Source organism: Cupressus sempervirens, chromosome 7 (genome assembly GCF_028749045.1).
Source record: "Cupressus sempervirens isolate cs-2001-9-10 chromosome 7, ASM2874904v1, whole genome shotgun sequence".
In the NCBI taxonomy this organism is placed as follows: domain Eukaryota; kingdom Viridiplantae; phylum Streptophyta; class Pinopsida; order Cupressales; family Cupressaceae; genus Cupressus; species Cupressus sempervirens.
Window position 1 is genome coordinate 373,700,203 of NC_143124.1, and position 22,844 is coordinate 373,723,046.

Here is a 22,844-nt window from a genome sequence, read left to right on the forward strand (position 1 = left end):
ATTCCACAAAAAAGTCAGATATTGTCATAATTTATCAAGATCAATATGGTCTATCAAGAACAATATTGGTCTCCAATATGTATTAATATTCAAAATCCAATGACGATATTTTCTGTAGTACTATATGCTTCAATCTGATATGTATATACTGTGTTTCTCTTCAATATAACAGTTGCTGCAGTCTTAATATATATCATGATCTAATATATAGACTAGAATTTAATATCATCAATGATCTTATATGTATAGCCCATGATCACAGCTTCACAATATCTTTGTGTAAACTACGATTACAATGTCCTTGTATCTTCAGCGAAAACTTGATTTCTTCTATGATGTGGGTGTGAGTGGTTTATAATACGCTCTTTCCTTCTGTTTGGTGATACCCAAATGCTCTCTATCCATATCCATGTGGTCAAAGTCCTGCTTCATGTTATGTCGCACACCATCACAAATGATATGCATGTAATCGAGTGTTATTGTAAGTGCAGCTTGCCACTCATCAATCATGCTATATAAGTCTTCAGTACCGACAATGAGAGTATTTGGGCTGTTGGGTGGATATTTTGCAATCGAGAGTTTTGGGTAAAAATCCAGTCGCAAAATAGGATGACCAGCCACAACGTGTGAGATCGAGTCTCTCTTACCTTAAAGGGAAGACTCCCCCTTCTCACCGTTCTCTGAATCAACTCAAGGTAAGCAAGAAGTCGAGAGATTTTGTAAAATGGGTGTTATCAATATCCTTTCTTCTTAACTTTCAAGAAAGAATCCACTTGTGGAGTGATTAATGGGCAGGGTGAATTTCTAACTACACTTCTATCAAGAGTTGGAAACTGTGATAAGTATAAACCTTCACTAACTCAAAGACTAGCTGAAAATGTGCCGGTTTGGCTCTAAGTCCAATCATACTTTTATATGAAAAAACTTTACAATTAGGGCACAAAGACTCCTAAAAGTAAAAATAACTTAACTAATTTGTAAATTAAAAAAGAAGTATAAGCTACAGACAAAGCTTCTAGCTATACACTTCCACAATTGCTTTTGGTCAAAGCTCTAGCTCCAATTGCTTCTCAACTCCTATATTCAATTCACGAGATATGCTTATCCAAAACACAAGATAACATGAATCAAAGATAACTTAGATGAATTATAGAAAAAGCTTATAACTCACACATGTAACAATCTCACTTAATCAAAGTTAAGTCTCAAATGCTCCTTTGTATTCACTTTCTCTCAAAATAGTGCTTATACAAACAAAGTTCTACTAGCACAATTTCTCCAGAGCTCTCTTGCATAAAGATAAAGTTGATTTTTACAATGAGGGGGCACTCCTTTATATAGGCATAGGAGTTGAGAAAAAGGTGGAGGAAAAAGTGGAAGCAACTAAACCAACTTTGACCTAGTCTAACTATAGGAGAAAACATAGAGTTACATGCAATTCTTTTTACATGCATGTAACTCGTATTACATGAAATTACACTTTCATGTAATGCATCCTTTTACAACTACTAACATGAAATAAAAACAAAAACAACAATCTCAAAGATTGTTTCTCAGTGCCTTGAATTTGATGATAATGTCATGCACTGTGGGAAGATCAACAATTTCCATGGTCTTTGATATGGCTTCTACTTTCACTGCATTTGCATATGCTGATTGTACAACTTTGGAATTCACTGCCATAGTATCTAACAAGTGTTTCGTTGAGGATTTATACAAGACAAACTTGTTCATGGTGTGTTAACCAAAGTCTTCAGAATCTACATCAGCATTGATCCTGATTTTGTATTCTGAGTTTACTCTTTCTATTGCAATGAGATGACCAGATTCATCAATAACATGGCATCCCATTTGTTCCAGATCACAAGTAACACTTGTTTCAACTACTTGACAATCTCCAAAGGCCGCTTGCAACTTTGTGATCAACTTCCCCAGTGCTTCCTCTTTGTAATCAATGAGCCCTTGAAATCTGAAAAACATTTCACATGATGGAAGAACATCACATGAGACCAAGGCATCCAAATCAGATCTTACCATTTCATCCCAATCATCAAGGATTTTCTTCAAATTATCTGCCTCTTGAGTCAAAGAAGAAATTAAATTTTGCTCCGTTTCATTCATCTCTTTTATGTGCCTAAGAACTACAAATGTATCCATGATGACTCGAACTCCTTCATAAATGATTTCCTATATCCAAGACTTAGTGGCTTCAATCAGCTTTCTCTCCTTAGATGTTTGAGACTTGACCACTTGTAAGAGTTGGAAAATCCTCAAATATATTTGCTAAATGTTCATATTGTTTATTTGTAGGGATGCGAGGAGTAGCAGAAGAAATAAGAAGGGCCATTGTATTGACTTCCGAGACTGGAATAGAAGTAGTGAAAACAATGGAGAATGAATCCACATCATCATCTACTTCATGTAGAAAAGGCTCTTCATGTATAGGCGGTATACAAGTTTGTGCAAGCTTTGGGGGAGATATGATTATGACTTCCCCTTCTTCGTCTAAATCTTCTTTATCAGATTCTGTCTCCAATTCTTCCTCCGATTCTTGAATTGGTTTTGAGATTTGAGATGATTTGGCTTCTTTTCCACCCTTCAATTTGAATTTGAGGGAACCCTTAGCATTAGAAGATGAGACACCATCTTTCCCTATGATTTCCAGCAATGACTTCCTGCCAGGAGGGCCAAAACTTCCACAATCCAATCCCATCTTAAAATGAACTCCTTTAAGGCCTTTATTTTTTAGCCATTTGCTAGTGTTTACCAAGATGGATTGAAATCTATCCATGATAGATGTACCTTCCTCTTGCTGCCATTGAATAAGAAAAGGGCACTTCTTATCAAAGTCAGCTTGATGAAACTCCGGATCAAGGATGTTGCCATCATCTTCAACTTGAAAATCTGAAGGGATCTCCAACACGTAAGATCGATTATCTGTTTCAGGGTTAATCAATAGCAGTCCATCTTCATGATGTCAAGCTCTATCCTCATCAATTCAGATGTCCTCGATGCGATGAACATGAGTGTAAGCTCTTTCCATTTGAGAATTCATCTTTTGGTTGTTACATCCCAAAATTTTGACCTAACTTTAAACTTGTTCATAACTGTTGGATTAACGAATTATGCTTTCATGATCATGTGAAATAGGTAGTTATTTATATACGTTGTATTAACTGTTAATGAAGATGGTCGTTAACCATTAACTATTATTAGATGATTACTAGTTGCTTGATTTAAAATATCGATTATTATGTTTTTATGAATTATTATAGAATTATTATTATGGCAGAAAGTGTTTTTATGGGTGATTGTAGGAGAAGATGAAGAGGGGGGGAAGCATTGTTAAATGGGATCATCGGAATGAGATGTTTGCTTAGTTTGGTCATCAGGATCGACAAGTATGACTTTAAACTTCTTTGGAAAGGACACAACTTGATTACAGGATATATTTTTGGGACCCACACAAGCTATGGAGAAAATAATCTAAGAACATATAAAATAATTTAATTTAAAATATAAAACATACCTCAAAGGATTTTTAATTAATCTTCATCATATTATTATAATAATATTTACATATGTACATATAAATATAAAAATGAAATGGCACCAATAAATTATAATAACATAATTTAATGATGTCACCCCATTGATATACTTACATGAACATATATAAGTATATATTATAATAACAATTGAAATTATAATCCTTCCAACTCTATCTTCCAACCTTTTAGTGTTCTCTCCTCTTCTTTGTTTTTTAATCGAATTAACACTTGCAAATTCGAATTGACACAATCTTTTTAAACCGGTGGAAGCCAAGAAGTCACGGTTTGGCTCTTTATTTGAAAGCTGTGAGAGGGGTTGGGATCATTCATTCCTCACTCTGCCACATTTCTTATTATCTTTGTCACCTTTAGCACCCGGTTACACCCATTTCCAAGAGCCAGAAATCCCTTTCTTTTACCAATCTAATCGTTCATTACAAGCAACAGTCCTGTCAGATACACCCAGTCTTTGAGGATTAAGTCTTGTGTAATAGATATGTCTGCAATATTTTAAGGAGAGAAAACTTCCTAATTGAATGCCAAGTTTACAAAATTCTTTACCACCACACACCCATTATATCTTCCATATCAAGCCTTGTCAAGCGGTTTGAATTCTGCTCCTTGCCGTGCAATAATCCGGCTAAAGATTTGTGATCATATGTTCTGCAAGTAATGTCTCAACGCAACAAGAGAGGACCAGATAGAGTTCGAGTCCTTCAATACAATATCAAATACTTAATAGGTTATGAATTTATCCTTCCAACTTTTAAATACAATTCTATAGCAGCCGGCTAGGATCAAAACTTTCTCCTATGTCTATATTCATGTTACTTTAACTTGCTGAATGAACCTTGAAGATTTATAAAGAATTTCTTCTTAATTTCATTTATCCAGTTGAATAGTATTCCATACCAAAGAGAGTTTCTAAATACAATAAGAACTTGTATGAATATTGCTGATCTCAAAAATAAGATGTCGCAAATCTTGATAGAAGAAAATCAAGGGTGGAATGCTCATAATCTTATAATACACTTGGGGTTCACCATGAAAGGGTGAAGAGGTGTAAAAGGGGTAGAAAGCTGATATTCTTTAATACACCTGGGAATCACCGGCCGTGTAGCCATGAATGGTGAAGAGGTGGAATAAATCTACAAGAAAACAAAAGAGGAATCAGACATGAATAACTTAAATGAAATATACTTAATAGCTTATGCTCATCTCTGTAATGAATCCTGTTGACAAGTCAAGCGGTGGTGACCGGGTCATTGAACCCATTGGAAATCCTTGGCCAAGGTAGTTTATAGGCATGTGCGCCATCTAATGATGACTTGATGTTAGTAGTACCATTTATGTTGAGCATGTCTGTTTTATAGCTGAGCGGACATTCAAAACACTGGGATGCTCAGGTGTCTGGACTGAAGAACATTCCAAGCTCGATCTCGAGGTAGGGAGGGTCATTCTAGTTTGATAGAATGTGTGGAGATAAGAATGGTCCGAGATTGGGAGGTTAAGCTATGTCAATGCTTCTCCTCTCACCAAAGCTGAGGCTTGCACAACCAGCTAAAGATCCTCTGATGATACTTGTATGTTCCATTCCTCCTTTTCTTGTTAAGCATTTACTTTACTTGTATACAATTATGCTAGTTAGTCGTTAATCAAGTTAATTCAATTGCTCATGAATACAGTTATGCTAGTTAATCGTTAATCTATTGATTTCAGCTGAACATGAATACAGTTGTGAATAGTTAATTATTGATCTAGTTATTTCAATTGAATGTGATTTTAGTTATTTTCTATTAACTGTTAAAAGCAGTTAATGTCGTGAAAAAGATTCAATTATGTATTTAAAAATGTTGGGGGATATTAGTTTAAACTGTCTTTAATTTAGATATGAAAATCTGTATGTTACATATGGTATCTTAGCGCTGGGTTCAACATTGAACCTAGGGCACGCTACCTTCCATGTAAACTTGAAAAATTCTTAGAATGATTGTACAGGGTGCAAGTACGTAAAACACCCCACAAGAAGGCTCGACATCTCATCTTCCCCTATTTAATTAAAAACATGCCTAAATATGATTATACTTGCTACTCCATGCCCAAAGATAACGAAACTCTAAACCAGACATTGCAACAAATGAAGAAAGAAAGAGTTAAGTGGACCCCTGGTAGTAAAGCAAGATATAGGAACAAGTTAATTCAAAACTAGAATGCTTGATAGGGCAACTCTCTTTTGCATTTCCGCAGATCCTGGATGGTGCGAGATATGTACCAATCTGATCCAAAACTAAATGATGAAAGACAAGATTAAATATTTTCATGTAAACATTCTTAATAGAGGAAATTTTTGTAAATAAGGCTGCTATAAGTGCAGCAGCAAAGTATTAAGTTAATCAAATAAATTTATGTGTTTCATGCATTTGCAAACTCTTTCTGTTGTGGAAATACTTAAATATGTATGAATTCAATAAATTTACACAAATTTTGTAAATTAATAGGTTAAACCAATAAGCGAAATAAATTGAACAGTAACGAGAACGTTGCAGATCATGACATAGTTCGTGAAAACACTCAATCATCCAATGACTTGTTACTTTAGATTTTGCAAGAAATGCAACTGAAGTTGGATAACATGGAAAAGAGAATGAATGAGATGGCAGCATAGATGGGGCATGACCAAGAGGAAACACAATCATCACCTCCTCTTAGAACAGAGATAGAAGTGTCTAGATATAACAAGAGAATCTCTTCACTCAATGAAACTGAAAAACAAAAGAAACAAGAAATAATGGTTGATCTGTCAGTAGATATTAAGAAAATCAAACCACCCAAATTTGTCAGTTTTGAGTCCAGAGAGGATGTAGAGGCTTGGCTAACTGAAATAGAATAGTATTTTGAAATTAGGAACTTTTTTGAAACCTCAAAAGCGGTTTGAGGAATATGCTACTTTACTGGAGAAGCTGCAAACTGGTGGGGAAATACGAAAATCGAGCAAAACATGAAAACCACTGAGATTACTTGGGAAAAGTTAGTAACCATTTTTAGAAATAGCTGGCTGCCCCAATCCTTTTATGATTAGAAACTTCTGGAATTCTAGAACTTGAAGCAAGGAGATATGACTGCACATAAGTACTGGGAGAAATTTACCTGACTGTTGAAGTATGTACCACCATATCAACAGGATATAAATCTGAAAGTGAGGAAATTCATTATTGGTTTGAACAACAGAATAGGAGCAATAGTTGATGTTCTCACTCGAGTTATGGAGGAAGCTTTAGAGAAGGTTGTTTGACAAGAATACAAAATCAAGAAAGATGACTCCATCGGGGACAATAAAAGGAAAACAAATTGGAATACAGAGGGTGCTGATTCTTGATCTCAGAAAAGACAGTTTAAGGATTTTAAGTACAACAAGCCAGAATCAAAAGGATACGGAGTCAAGGATGTTAAAATTAATTTTAGTACAAGTAAGAATAATAAGAGTAATGAAAGGGAGGGACCACTTTCAAGATGCTACACTTGTGGAGGAGATCATTATGCTAATAAATGCCCTATCAAACCCAACACCAATCAGCTGCAACGAACACCTTTTCTACATCAACATCAAGTTTATCAACAAAGGATCCATGCAGCCTTGGACAATAGGCAAGCAAAACAGCAATAGGTCCGATTGAAACTCCAGGTGCGAGATTCAAGTGTGGTAGAAATAGAACCACTTAGAATACTCGAGGTGTGTAAGCTACACTTACAAAATCGAGAGGTGACACAGTGCAAGGTCTAGTGGGACCAGCGTGCAGAGGATAATGCCACTTGGGAGGATTATCATAATATTTTCCAAAAATACCCTCATCTTTTCTCTAGGGCTGGAAACTGAACATTTCTTTCATTTCTTAAATTAGACTGATTAAGTATTGTTTAAAGTTTTGTTGTGGTATTCATCGAGGACGATGAAAAATTTAAAGGGGAGGGTATGTTACATCCCAAAATTTTGACCTAATTTTAAACTTGTTCATAACTGTTGGATTAACGGATTATCCTTTCATGATCATGTGGAATAGGTAGTTATTTATATACGTTGTATTAACTGTTAATGAAGATGGTCGTTAACCATTAACTGTTATTAGATAATTAGTAGTTGCTTGATTTAAAATATCGATTATTTTTCTTTTATGAATTATTATAGAGTTATTATTATGGCAGAAAGTCTTTTTATGGGTGATTGTAGGAGAAGATGAAGTGAGGGGGAAGCATTGCTAAAGGGGATCATTGGAATGAGATGTTTGCTTAGTTCGGTCATCAGGATGGGCAAGTATGACCTTAAAACTTCTTTGAAAAGGACGCAATGATTTGATCACAGGATACATTTTTAGTACCCACATGAGCTATAAAAATAATAATCTAAGAACATATAAAATAATCTAATTTAAAATATAAAACATTCCTCAAAGGATTTTTAATTGATCTTCATCAAATTATTATAATAAATATTTACATATGTACATATAAGTATAAAGATGAAATGGCACCAATAAATTATAATAACATAATTTAATGCTGTTACCCCATTGATATACTTACATGAACATATGTAAGTATATTATAATAACAATTGAAATTATAATCCTTCCAACTTTATCTTCCAACCTTTTAATCTTTTCTCTCCTCTTCTTTGTTTTTAATCGAATTAACACTTGGAAATTCGAATTGTCACATAATCTTTTTAAATTGGTGGAATCTAAGAAGTCATGGCTTGATTCTTTATTTGAAAGCCGTGAGAGGGGTCGGGATCATTCATTCCTCTCTTGACCACATATCTTATTATCTTTGTCACCTTTAGCACCCGGTTACACCCATTTCCAAGAGCCAAAAATCCCTTCCTTTTACCAATCTAATCGTCTATTACAAGCAATAGTCTTACCGGATACACCCAGTCCTTGAGGATTAAGTCTTCTGCAATAGATACGTCTACAATATTTTAAGGAGAGCAGACTTCCAAATCAGATGCCAAGTTTACAAACTTCTTTACCACAACACACATTATATCTTCCATATCAAGCCTTGTCAAGCGGTTTGAATTCTGCACCTTGCCGTGCAATAATCCGGCTAAAGATCTGTGATCATATGTTCTGCAAGTAATGTCTCAATGCAACGAGAGAGGACTAGATAGAGTTCGAGTCCTTCAGTACAATATCAAATACTTAACAAGTTATGAATTTATCTTTCCAAGTTTTAAATGCAATTCTATAGCAGCCGGCTAGGATCAAAACTTTCTCCTATGTCTATATTCATGTTACTTTAACTTGCTGAATGAACCTTCAAGATTTATAAAGAATTTCTTCTTAATTTCATTTATCCAGTTGAATGGTATTCCATACCAAAGAGAGTTTCTAAATACAATAAGAACTTGTATGAATATTGCTGATCTCAAAAATAAGATGTCACAAATCTTGATGGAAGAAAATCAAGGGTGGAATGCTCATAATCTTATAATACACCTGGGATTCACCATGAAAGGGTGAAGAGGTGTAAAAGGGGCAGAAAGCTCATATTCTTTTATACACCTGGGAATCATCGGCCGTGTAGCCATGAATGGTGAAGAGGTGGAATAAATCTACAAGAAAACAAAAGAGGAATCAAACATGAATAACTTAAATGAAATATACATAATTGCTCATGCTCATCCCTATAATGAATCCTGTTGACAAGTCGAGCAGTGGTGATGGGGTCGTTGAACCCATTGGAAATCCTTGGCCAAGGTAGTTTATAGGCATGTGTGCCATCTAATGATCACTTGATGTCAGTAGCGCCAGTTATGTAAGCATGTTCGTCTCATAACTGAGCGAACATTCAAAACATCGGGATGTTTAGGTGGTTGGACTAAAGATTATCCCAAGCATGATCCGAAGGTAGGGAGGGCCATTCTAATTTGATAAAATGTGTGGGGATAAGTATGGTCCGAATTTGGGAGGTTAAGCCTATGTCAATGCTTCTCCTCTCACCAAAGCTGAGGTTTGCACAACTAGCTAAAGATCCTCCGATGATACTTGTATGTTCCATTCTTTCTTTTCTTGTTAAGCATTTACTTTACTTGTATACAGTTATGTTAGTTAGTCATTAATCTAGTGAATTCAATTGATCATGAATATAGTTATGCTAATTAATCGTTAATCTATTTATTTTAGCTGAACATAAATATAGTTTTGAATAGTTAATTGTTGATCTGGTTATTTCAATTGAATGTGAATTCAATTATTTTTTGTTAATTGTTAAAAGCAATTAATTTTGTGTGAAAATGATTTAGTTATCTATTTAAAAATGCTATGGGATTTTAATTTAAACCGTCTTTGATTTAGATATGGAAATTTGTATGTTACATCAGTAATCAAAATCAAATTTGACTTTGAACTTCTTCAAGGTGATCAACTGCAACTCTGCTTCCATGTTCTTTGCTTTAGGTACAGAATTGATCGAATAGTTGCCAATAGGCAAGGGTTTAGCTGAGGTAGTGAAAAAACTAAGCCTATGCATAGCAAGTTGATTAGTTTGCACGTCCATGAGCTGTCTAGCTAGCTCCATCAAGATGATTCTATTTGTAGCATACCTAGGTAAAGTATATGACTCACCTTTGAAATATGCAACTCTTAAGTATGTGAAAGTTAGAAACTGAATGAAAATACAGTTGTATTAGTTCACCTTCTCCCATGCCGCATCAGATACTCTTTTGATAGATAACTGTTTATTGAACAAACACCAGAAATGGCCAAAAAAGGCATCTTGGACTCTTCTGTAATGAAATTTACTTCTGCCAAAGTGATTTGGTCATAGTAATCCCAAATAGGAACTTGGAGACGATCTTCTTTGGTTGAGAGGCTAGAGAAAGATCCCATGGCAGCAACAATGTAAACAAGGTAAGAGTTCATGTAGAAGGGTACTAAAGTTCCCACATTGAGTATCTGCTTGCAAAGTGCAGTGCTGATGAGCTCTCCCCAAAAGATGTGTTCTTTGTTCTCCATGATTTTGAACATGAACTTGTACATCCATGGCTCGAAATCAGTAGAATCTTTGAGACCATGAATTCTATTGAGAAGGATGCTGAGATCCTTGTATTCTCATTTGAAGTTAGACCGATGTATGGTCTTTGGCCACCTGGAGAAGTTTTTCCTTTTATTTTCTAACCAATATAGGTTAACATACTTTTGATAATCACCTTTTTGCCCATTCCAGCATGCCAAAGATGATTCATTGGTTAAATCTGCACATTTTTCTTTATGTGGTACTTTAAAGATTTGCTCAAGAACTTCTAAAGCAAGGCTAATGATAACCTTACCGTCAGCATCCTTGATAGTCTTTGTCTTTGGAGTAAAATGCCGTACACATCCGAGAATGAATTCAAGTTCTATGGCTGCCATAGGAAATGTAGATACGAAGTTAATGTTACTTCTTTTGATACATTTCATTTCATGGCCAATTGGAGTTTTGACTCTGTAGAAAATCAGCCACGTCCACATGACCAATCTTTGTGTCCATGATGTTATCAAAAATAGATGACTGATGAGGGAGTTGCATGAGCCAATTCTTTATCATATTGATATTTCATTTTGTCTTTGGATTTTGATGGTGAGGACATTTCTTGTGCTTGTACTGCAACACAAAGATTCCAAAACATAAATACATCATCAGATGAAATCGCCATACAAGTTGATTTGTTATCAACAAAGATTTGGAAACAAATTGGAGACTTGGTAGATCCAATGAAATGATCTCAGAAAAGAAATCATATGCATATGTGATGGATGAAAATGAAATGAACAGAATGTGGAATGAAATGTTCTGAAGGTGGAAAATGGAGGATGGAATGAAACAAAATGAAATGAGAATGTGTGAAGGTGGAATGCATAGGAATGCTGCAAATGAAGATTGCTGATTTTCAAACGTGACTTAGGGTTTTCAAGACATTATTACATGAAAAATGAGTACATGTAAGTGCAACATGTATCGGGAGATGAAGGGTGAGATGAGAAGCAAATATGGATGATGGATGCACTTTACATGGAAGTGCAAATGGAGGATGAGATGGAAAACATGGAAATATGCAGAAACATGTAATTGCTCATGAAGGCGCAAATGCATATAGGGAGATGGAAATGGAAAATGGAAAAGGGATAATGAGCTTTATAGTTACTTTTGGTGAAAAGAAGTCAAAGCACATGGAAGATGAAAATGACATCTTTTTGACTTTTCAAAATGTGACTTTTAATTAAAATCGGACCTTTTGGATGTAATTACACGCAAGACATTTCATGTAGTCGTATTGTGTGAATGGATGCGAAAAGTGAGATGAGTGAAAATGGAAGCGGAAAAATGAGATTACATGCATGTGTGGATGGTGAATGACATGAAAAACATGTAATCACTTTCGTCCAATGAGATGTGAGATGTTGAGGCATAACAATGGAAAATGGAACGTGATGATGCTTTCGCATGAAGTGAAGCAACAAGAAGTTCTTGGGAAAGAACTTGTGACTTCTCCAAAGTGGAGAAAACTGGGAAGCAATCACAAAACACAAAAACACAAAGAAAAATGTAACTTTGGAAAGTGAATCAAACATGCCAAGAAGCAAAACACTTCAACACAAATTCAAAATTGGAACTTGGGAAAGAACCAAAAATATGAAAATGAACAAATTCTTCATTTTTAAAGGAAAAAAACATTTTCCATGGCATAGGTTTCAACAAGTGGCAATCATCAAACAATTATGTGCATAAAATCAGCAAGATAAGCACAAATTAAATAGCAAGAAAGAAAGTCCACTTACATGAAGATTAAGTGCCAAAAATGAAGGAGAAAGATGCTCCAATGTTGAAAAACTCTTCAAAAATGCTAAGACTTTTTCCAACTTTGCAAATTTGAATTTGAGAGGGCAGCAAACAAGGAGTTCTTGTTAAAACATGCCAAAATGTGCCCTATTCATGCTCCATAATCCATTGTTTTTGGATATGCATGCTCATGGGATGTTTTTTGGTAAAAAATGTGTTTCACCAAGGAGCATGAGCAAATTAATTTGGTGTTTAGACATCAAATCATGCACCAATATGCAATGTAATCACCAAATAAGACCAAATTGATTCATATGGGAGCAAAAACATTGATAAAAAATGAATGTATTTGGAGTTTTCTTCAAAAACGGACCCTAGAGTAGAGCTTCCAAAAATGACTTTTAGCATAGTAAATCCATTCTTGATGCAAGAAAACTCGTTGCCAAGCAAAAATGCCTTCAATGGAGAAGATCTCATGCAAATCCACCAATAAAATCTCCCTCAATGATCAAAATCGGGTTCTTGGAAGGCAAATACATGCATTTCTTCAAATCAGACTTTTTGAAGGGCAATACACATTTTAAAATATGCTTTTAGTAAAAATTGAACCTTTTTGGGTGCATAACATGTTTTAAAATCTTTCAACAATGCAATTGGACCTTTTTGGGTTAATGACATGTTTTAAAATGTGCAAGTGCTCAAAATCGCACCTTTTGGAGGGCAATGCACATTTTAAGTTACATCTCACATTTTGGATGCAAAGACATAAAAACTTATCTTTTGATATAATGAAATAAAAATGGTCCACTTTTGATAGCCTTTTGATGTAATGACATCAAAAAGGTCCACTTATGTTTACAAGTTGAACTTTTTATGTATTGACATGTAAAATGTCCACTTTTGATAACTTAAGTCATTTAATCAACTTAATTTCATAAAAATGTTACTAAAGGGGACATAAACAATATTTATATATTATATTTAAAAATAAAACACATAAATATCATTTAAAAAGTAACATTTAAATGAGCATTTGATTTAAAAATAAAAAATTAAACTGAAACTATATTGTTATATAGTCACTTTAAGTGAGAAATTTAGAGATAAAGTAACTAAAAAACATAAGAAAAAGTGAATTTAAGTTATATTTTTCAAAAAGTGGAAGTCAAATTAAAAATATAACATGATATTTTTAATTCATGTTGTTGCATCAAAAAGGTCCACTTTTGAGGCACTAAAACGGCCATAACTCTTGACTGACAACTCTGATTAAGCTCTAGGTCAAACCGAAGCAAACGGAAAAGTGAAAGGCATGACATGAGCAAAGCCAAAGGACTAAAAACCAACAAACACAAACTCAAAAGCAAAGAAAAGGATGATGAAGGCCTCAAAAATTAAGCAAAGGCTCGATAGAAAACAAAACGAAAAAGATTTGACGAAAGCTTTCAGTAAAACAATTTGATAGATGAATTAAAATAGATTGATCGATCAACATTAAACAATTGAATATCAAATTAAACTTAGAGAGACGCGAAACTAGCTTGAAAAAGGTTCATGCTGTTACCAACATTTTGTGGTGACTAAATGTAGGACAACACGGGTGATTTGCTCATCTTGTTGTTGACCACTAATATCAGGTGTTGTGGTCACTGTGATAATAACATTTGTAGTTGTGTTGTTCTGAGGTATTGCATATTCCGAAAGATGTCTTTGTGAGGAATTCCAGATGTAACTCCTTGATCAGATCGAATGCTCCAGGTATTAAGAACTAATTTATTTGAACAGTCTTGTTGAATGGAGATGGCCATGGTGATCCAACTAATAATTCTATACTTTACAATTTTATTTGAATTGAATAAACTCCATCTGATATATCTCCGCTAAAGCTTGATAAATATCTGACATAATTTTATTGCTGATTGGGATTCTTCTACCCATACACTGAAGTCATTAGCTGTAAATTCCCTCTTCCCAGTTCACTGATGTCTACCTCTTAATCAACTATGTTTTTTGGTGTCTTTATGATTATTGACACTTCGTTGTTGTTCATACAACCTTGGTTTGAGAACTGATATTCCCCACGATGCCATTAAATTAGGAGGTAATATTTTCAATCTCTGGTTTTTGTCCTTAGCATGTCTTCTCATCTGTTATTTTTTTCTCCCTACCTTATTGATTCTTCTGTGCTCCTGCTGGTGTCAGGCTCACTATTGTAATCTTCCAGTCCCATAGACCTCTTTTTGGTCTTTTGTTGGACATTAATATCATTATCTTATCTTATCTTATTTGTAGCTTGTCTCTGTATTACACGTCCTATGTTGCTCACTCGTCCGTAGTCCACATCACCGTTTGCAATGATTTCATGATCACAGACCATAAAATCTCTGTGTCTGCCGTGGATAATATTCAGTATATTTTATACACTGCCTGCATCTTCAAATTAATGTTGTGTCTGTTCTATCCGTTTATAATCCTCCTTTCCTAACTGTAATGCTGATGATAATGATGCTTGTTTGCATATGACAAAAGGTTTCTAACGCTTTATAATTCCTTCATTATGTTCATCCATGCTTCTAAAGGAAGAATTGCCTATCTATTTATATTCCTTATATGAAATAGGTGTGTCCCCTCGGTAACAAATTGTGACCCTTCGATTACTCTTGTTTTTGCTTCCTTAATTATAGTTAATGTAATTGCCTCTTTGTTCCTCTGATTATGTTGGTGCTAATTCATTTGACCAATTATTTAATTATCTATTTTCATATAATCACTCTTATTATATTATAATAATATTTTATCTAAAAATTATATATTATATTACTTATTCATATTATGTTCTCTTGTTTTATTATATTAAGACTAAAATTAATTTATTATTAAATTCTATGGGGCAAAATACAGGACATGACATTGGTTCCTTGTGTGTCTACATATATTTTTTATTTTGAACTTTTTGTAGTTGAAATCAATCCATCTTATTCCTTGGAAAGGTGTGTTGTATTTGGTTAGATTGTGGTATATAACATGGACCGATCATGTCCTTTGTGGACTCTATTCCATAACATTTGAGCCATGAGTTGGAGTACCGAACAATGGTAAATTGCATCCCAAGTTTTCTATGTTGCATGTTGTTTGAAGAAATTATGGTTTTATGAATTTGGACCCATTGTAGACCTGTTGATCACGGGTCATGTTAATTGTTTTGCATCAGTGTGCTTTCTGACATGTAATTATGAAATACTAATGGATATGTATATGATGGTATGTAATTATGAGTTACGCTGAAGTGATGGATGTGTGATACAATGCATTGTATTCTATGCCATTTCAGTAGATTGATGCTTAGTGAAATACAAATATGACATGTGGTTACATAATGATGGATGGACTCAGCTGACCATCATGTCACCCGTCCTGGAAGTATAGTCAGTATGACATGGTGCCATTCATAAATGATCACACAGGTCACTCATAATTTGCATCATGATTGTGCTGGCTACGTGTAGTGTTAATGGCATGGTGATTCTCTAGGTACATCAGTCACTCAAATAATCAGAAACCATATTATGGTTTGTTTCTTCTTGAATGTATTAATGCAGTTTATGTACAAGAGACTAAGTCTGCCTTTCCTTGCCAAAACTTTCTTATTTGAAAATGCAGATAATAGAAAATACAGTGATATCACATTTGGTAACAATTTCATCAAGTGTCACACAAATGATTTGAGAAGACTTTTATATAAAGGCTCCAAGTACAATGAACTGTCTAGATTGATTTGAGATCAGTGGCGAAGTTTATGCTAACCCTACACTAATTTAACTACCAGCTACAATCAGTAAATGTTGTCCAATAAAATAAAATAAACACCTATCTAAGAACCAACTGGATGGGATAACAATAAATCTTCTTCTAGAAGATTGTTTCCTTTTGCCTTTTCTTTGATTGCAGGTTCAGTGAATCTTGACACAATGGTGTTGGGCTCTTCCATAAGCAAGTTCAGTGCAAATTCCACCTTGTAATCAAGGAACTGCAAATCTATAGGATACGAGTTGCATGTCTTCTCCCATTCCTGAGATATTTGCAAATGACCATAAATTTTGAGAATGCTAAGAAATCATCCAAGTGTTTTGACATCATTGGACTTTCATCTTCAAAGTAGATGGAGTTGATCTTTTCTTTGAACTTCTTCATATTGAAATCTTCCCCATCTACCTCTTGTTTGAACATTATACTCACATAAATAAGACTATCATTTTGAAGTTCCTGGATTCTTTTCTTCACAATTTGGCAATCATCTTCTACTTTCTTGAGGATGTCATTTCTTAGAGACAATGCATGAGGTCGCCTGTGAAAATCAATTTCTTGTTCTTCTTCTGCCACTTTTTCTTCTATCAGCATGTTCCTCATGATATCCATGAGTGTCGCAAATGAGAAATGATCTTCTTGTTGTTAGGTTGAGAATCCTCGCATGTCTCCATCAATACCTGCACTCTATCTTGAAAGGAAGACAGCATCTTATAAGTCATTACATATCCCTCAACGAACTTGTTTGCTTCTTCGACTATTCTTGCAATCCGCGTCTTCATCTCTTGTGTTGCCACTCTTATTCGTTCAGATTCATCCACTAGTTGTCTTGACAAGGCCACTGGAGGAGCGACTGTTTGATTATCTTGTTGAATTGGATTTCTCACATGCTAGATGTAATCTTTCAATTTCCTATTTTCTTCATTGTATTGCTGCTTTTTCTCAACCTCTTTGTTCAATCCTTTCCAAAAGAGTCCGCATTGTCAAATGTTTGTCTCACTACTACCTCTTCTTCATCTTGTCTTGAAACCATGCTGGAACACCATAGACTCCCATTTCATGCTCTAGATCTTTATCCTTTTGACTCTTATTTTCTTGATTCTTATTCTCTTGAGCAACTTGAGGTACCATGATCATGTTTTGAAATTCATATTCAGAAAACCCATCTCACCTTGTTCAAGAATGTCTTCAAAATTAATCACTTTTTTGCTATTGAAGCCAAAACTATTGTCCTTAAACATCTTGTGAAGGCAATCCAAGGGTTGGGGACACTTGGAATGAAGAGCCTTCTGTTGATGCGAGTTTTGTATCACTTACATAACATATTAGGATTTGAATATTCAATATTGGATATCAAACATGCAACTTGTCTTGGATATCAAACATGTAACTTAGAACAAAATCTCAGGATGGCTTATTCGAAAACCTACTTAAGGACAAGCACTAAACAAAGGAAAGAACTTCTCAAGTTGAACTTAAGCATCCTGACCATAAGCTACTCGTGTGTGCAAATGATTTATTCCCTGCTCGACAAGAACTCGATAATCTCTTAGATCTTTTGAACTTAGCTATTATAATATCCTTACTTCAAAAGCAACCTGGATAGAGCCCCGTTGCCAATCAGGCATCTATAGCCCCGATGGAGTTATCGCTGTGGCACCACAATCACGGTTCTACCTTTAGTGATTATTTTTATAGCATCGGTAGAGATGATTGCACACGCTTGAACCAAATTTCATCTTTATTTTCACTTTGAAACTGCTTTTTCTTTTTTCTCGTGATATGTTCTCTTTTTCTTTCTTTTCTTCTCAATCTTTTGTTTGGTTTGCAGGCAATGAAGCTTGCAGAGGGTTTGGAAGACCACAGTGGTGCTGAAGCAGGCATATGATTTTTACTAAGTCCAATTTCACTTTGAAACATCAAGAACTCAGAGCAATTAAGTGTGAGTAGAATGTTGTAACCATGTCAGAGCTAGCTCAAGAACCTATCGAGTTAAACCGAAATTTAGTACCAGTCTTACCATAGACCAACGACTAAACACATCCTTTAATCTTTGAACCTTGTCAAATATACTCAAGAAATGAACAAGACGGACTTTGTTTTATCACCAAAAATGTAAAATGTACACACCTTGCCCACGAGTGATAACATGGATCCCCTTTTGCACTTGCAAAGACCCAAAATCAAAATTCGCTCAAACTAAGGAAGCTAAAAGATCTCAAGTCAAATGACTTGATGCAAATCAAATTTAAGCTCCCTCACAACATCTAAACTAAACAACTAAAAGAAAACTACCCTAAAGAACAACAAAAATGGGAACTACACAACTGAAAGAAAACTATTCTAAATAACTGAAAGGGAAACTACTCTATTAACTGAAAGCAAACCTATTCTAACTATGTACAAAATGGCTCCGGGTGGAGTACTAGGCTTGGAAATAATGCTTGAGGAATTGCCCATTGACGGGCAATGGGACATCCTCGGCAGTGAGTGTCTTTAGTCTAAATGCATTATCTCCGATGATCTTGGATATCTGGAAAGGACCCTTCCATAGTTTATCGAATTTGTCATGTTGTCCTTTTTTCTCATGGGCTTTGTCCCAATATAAGACCAAGTCTAAAATTCTAAAGGCCTTATTTTGCACTTTTCTATCGAACCAACGTTTCACTACCCCTTGATGTGTTGCAAATTTATCTAGGGCTTCATCCCTTTTCTCATCCAATTGCATCAGTTGAGTCAACCTAACTTGGACTTGGTCTTCATTCTCATCATAGTGTTCTTGTATGAACCTCAAAGTTGGAATTTTCAATTGGATCGGGAATACAGGATCTTGTCCATAAACCAAATGATAAGGTGTGTTTCCTATGGACTCTTTCACTCTAGTTCTATCCGCCCACAAGGCGTATCTCAGTTGCATGTGCCAATCTTTTGGGTTCCTATCTAAGAGTTTTCCAATCACGGACAAAAGGTTCTTATTTGTAGATTCTGCTAGGCCATTACCTTGGGGATAATATCCTGATGAAAATTTTAAAATAATCCCATGGTCAAATGCCCAAGTATGAAATTTCAAAGAAGTAAAAGCAGAACCATTATCACATACAAAAGCAGAAAGACAACCAAACCTGGTGGTGATCTTTTCCTCTAAGAACTTAATGACAATCTCAGCAATGCAATTCTTGAAAGCTTGGGCTTCTGACCACCGAGTACAGTAGTCAGTTGCAGTTAGAATATACCTGTGTTGTGCTGAGGAAGGTGGATTGATGGGACCAATGAAGTCAAGTCCCCACATCGCGAAAGGTCTCACCTCGATGATTGGCTGCAAAGGCATTGCTGGGTTCCTTTGTCTCTTCACCGCAGTATGGCAAACATGACAAGTCTTCACATGCTTGTGAGTGTCCTTGAACAAAGTTGGCCAATAGTATCCGGCTCTTAGTATCCCATGTGCTGTGGCCAAATCTGATCCATGTCCTATTCCCCATTTGTCATGAAAATGTTCTAAAATGTTCCTCGCTTCTTCCTTTCCAATGCATCTCAAATATACCCCTTCATGATTCTTCTTGTACAACATTGCTCCTTGTAGCATATATTTTCTACTCTTAAATCTCAGCACCCATTTCTGCATTGGGTTCAAATGTGAAAGACATCGGTGATTTAAAAGATAGTTGATTATGTCTTGGTACCATTCATCGGGATGTACCTCCTCCAATTCATAAACCTGCTGTACAAGTCCAGGTCCTTCTAATGCCATGGTCTGTGCTAATTGTTGTCCTCTAACTAGTTTCATTGGTTGGATCTCTGTGTCATATTCCTGAATAGTGGCGACCCACTTGCCTCTTCTTTCTCCAAGTTCGCTTTGCATTAACAAAGTCTTTACTGCTATGTCTGGCACGATCGCGTATACTTTGCTTTTCAAGATGTAATGCTTGAATTTCTTTACCGCTTTCACCAAGGCATAGGCTTGTTTCTCCACATTTGGGCAGTTCAATTCGGCCTCTCTGAAAGGTGCACTCATGAACGGAATCGGATGCTCTTCACCTTCCTTATTCTTTTGTGTTAGAATGGCCGCACATGCATGATCAGAGGCAAAAGAATATATGTTGAATGGCCTCTCATAATTTGGGCTTACTAGGACTGGTGCATTGATAATAGCATGTTTTATTTCCTCAAATGCCCTTTTCACTGCTGGAGTCCAATCTATTTTTGCATCCTTCTTCAACATGTCATTCATTAGTTTCACAATCTCAGCAAATGCAGATATGAACTTCCTCACGAAGTTGATCCTTCCAAAGAAAGATTTGAGCTCTTTCTTGCTACCTGGCATGCCAAGTTTGGAAATTGCTTCCACCCTCTCTGGATCTATCATTATACCCTTTTTTGAAATCACATGTCCCAAAAGCTTCCCTTTGGTAACTCCAAACATGCATTTCTTCGGATTCAAAGAGATTCCGAACCTTCTGCATCTTGTGAAAACTTTCCTTAAGTCCATTATGTGATCCTCTCTGTTCTTTGAAAATATCATTATGTCATCCATGTAGATGATAATGCATTTATCTTTTAAGTCTTTGAAGGCATAGTCCATAGCTCTTTGAAATGTTGCGCCGGCATTGATCAAGCCTAAAGGCACCCTTCTATATGCAAATGTTCCCCATTTTGTGGTGAAGGCCGTTTTCAATCTATCTTCTTCTTCAACTATCACTTGATTGTATCCTTAGTATCCATCCATAAATGACATCATTTTAGCTCCGTTCACAATCTGCAAAACCTCGTCTAATGATGGCAATGGGTAGTTGTCCTTTTCTGATGCTCTGTTCAGGTTTCTGAAATCCACACACAACCTGATCTCTCCGTTCTTCTTCCTGACTAGGACAAGATTGGCGACCAACGTTGAGTGTCTCACTAGGAAGATGATTCGCGCATCGAGCAACTTCTTCACTTCTTGATATATCAATGGTTCTAACAAAGGGTTGACCGGCCTTTGTCACTGCCTGAATGGCTTACCGGCTTTTGTCACTGCCTGAATGGCTTACTCCCTTCCTTTAGTGGAATCATGTGTATAATGATGGTGGGGTCATATGTCTTCAAATCCTCATATCCCCAAGCAATCACGTCAGGGAATTCCCTCATCAAATCCAATATGTCTGCTTTCTCCTTAGCTGTACAAACTTTTCCAATGTGGACAATCCTCTATTCCCAAATTAACCTTTTCACACTCGTCACCTTGTGTAGGTTGATGCTGCATTTTGTCGAATTGGTCTATGTCAAATATTCTTTCTAATTCGATCATTCCTTTTGGGTTAGTGTTGGTCTTTAGGCTCATAATTCCCTCTGTGTCAATCTCCGCTTCTTCATCCACTTCTCCCTCTATGATTTGTGCTGTGAAGATATCTGAATTGGTCAAGAATTTAAGAATATGCCTATCATCTTCGAACACTTGGAAATTCTTGATGTTGTCTGGTACTGATGGAACCGATGCCAATTCCACTCTAAACTTCTTCAAGCCATCCAACTTTATTGGTGCTAGCGAGCTTGCAGTCTGCGCGAGGGCATTTGCCACCTGATCGTTTGCTCTATAGCTAAACTTGATGTTGAAGGCATCAAAGCTTTCTATCAAATCCCAAACTCGGTTTCTATAATTCTTCAACCTCTTGTCATGGCAAGCAAACTTTTGTTTTATTTGTTCAATTATTAGATATGAGTCCCCTAGTACATGAATTATTTGGGCGCCTTTCGTAATAGCACACAACAAGCCTAGAATCAATGCTTCATATTTTGCCATGTTGTTGGTGCATGGGAATTGCAATCTATGCGCCTCCAAATATGTTGCCTCTGTTGGGCTAACTAACTCGAACCCGACTCTAGCTCCTTGCTTGGTTTTGGAGCCATCGAACCTTAGAGTCCATACTCCATTTCTTTCCAAATACTCCATTTGTAAATTCTTCGACTTATCTGATTCATCATCTTCTTTCATTTCTTCATTTGGTGCTGTAACTTGGTTCCTCGTTTCCTCCATCATGCTACTTTCAGCTTCCTCAACTTGTTGAATCTCAACTTTCTGTTTGCCATGTTGATTCTCATGTTTTAGGGCCCCTAGGATCCTCTTTTCCACTTGTTCTAAGGCCACTGTACACAAAGAGCAAGATAATTCCGAGCGGAATGCATTGTGGATTCTGCACCAGTTGGATAATAATAAGTCTCTTACCGGCGTTTGGTTACCCGATTCCATTCCTTGCTGTACAGTTCTAGTCACAAAGTTCTTGAAGCTCTCAAACATGCCTTCACCCTCATTGGATGAAGCATCTGGATCTGACTCAATCAGGATCTCAGTGGAATCCTTTCCTTCGGTCATGATGTTCATAGTCAATACTTTTACTTTCTTTGGTCTGTAGGTGCTCATATTTGTTTCCACGAACAATATTTCATTTGGTTCGTCCTTTTCTGTGATCGTCAATCTCAACCTCGGGGTGTTGTCAATTCTGATCTGATTGGCTAGTCCCCTCCATGGGAGCCACATGTGAGAGAAGTCCGTTGCCATATATCCATTCAATCTTTTAGCCCAATCTCTACCTAGGATCAATCCATAGGTATCGGCCACATCTAGCACGGAAATGTCTACCACTTGTTCCATTCTTGGATCAGATGCGAACCGCATATGTATGTTGTGTAGCTCACCTA

General features: G+C 35.9%; 1 protein-coding gene across 1 annotated transcript in view; it reads left to right on the top strand.

The window, feature by feature from the left end:
• The window catches only part of LOC149547020 (importin subunit alpha-9), a 313,252-nt gene that overhangs the window by 189,221 nt on the left and 101,187 nt on the right, over nt 1-22,844 (top strand). The gene's annotated exons all lie outside the window — the stretch shown is intronic.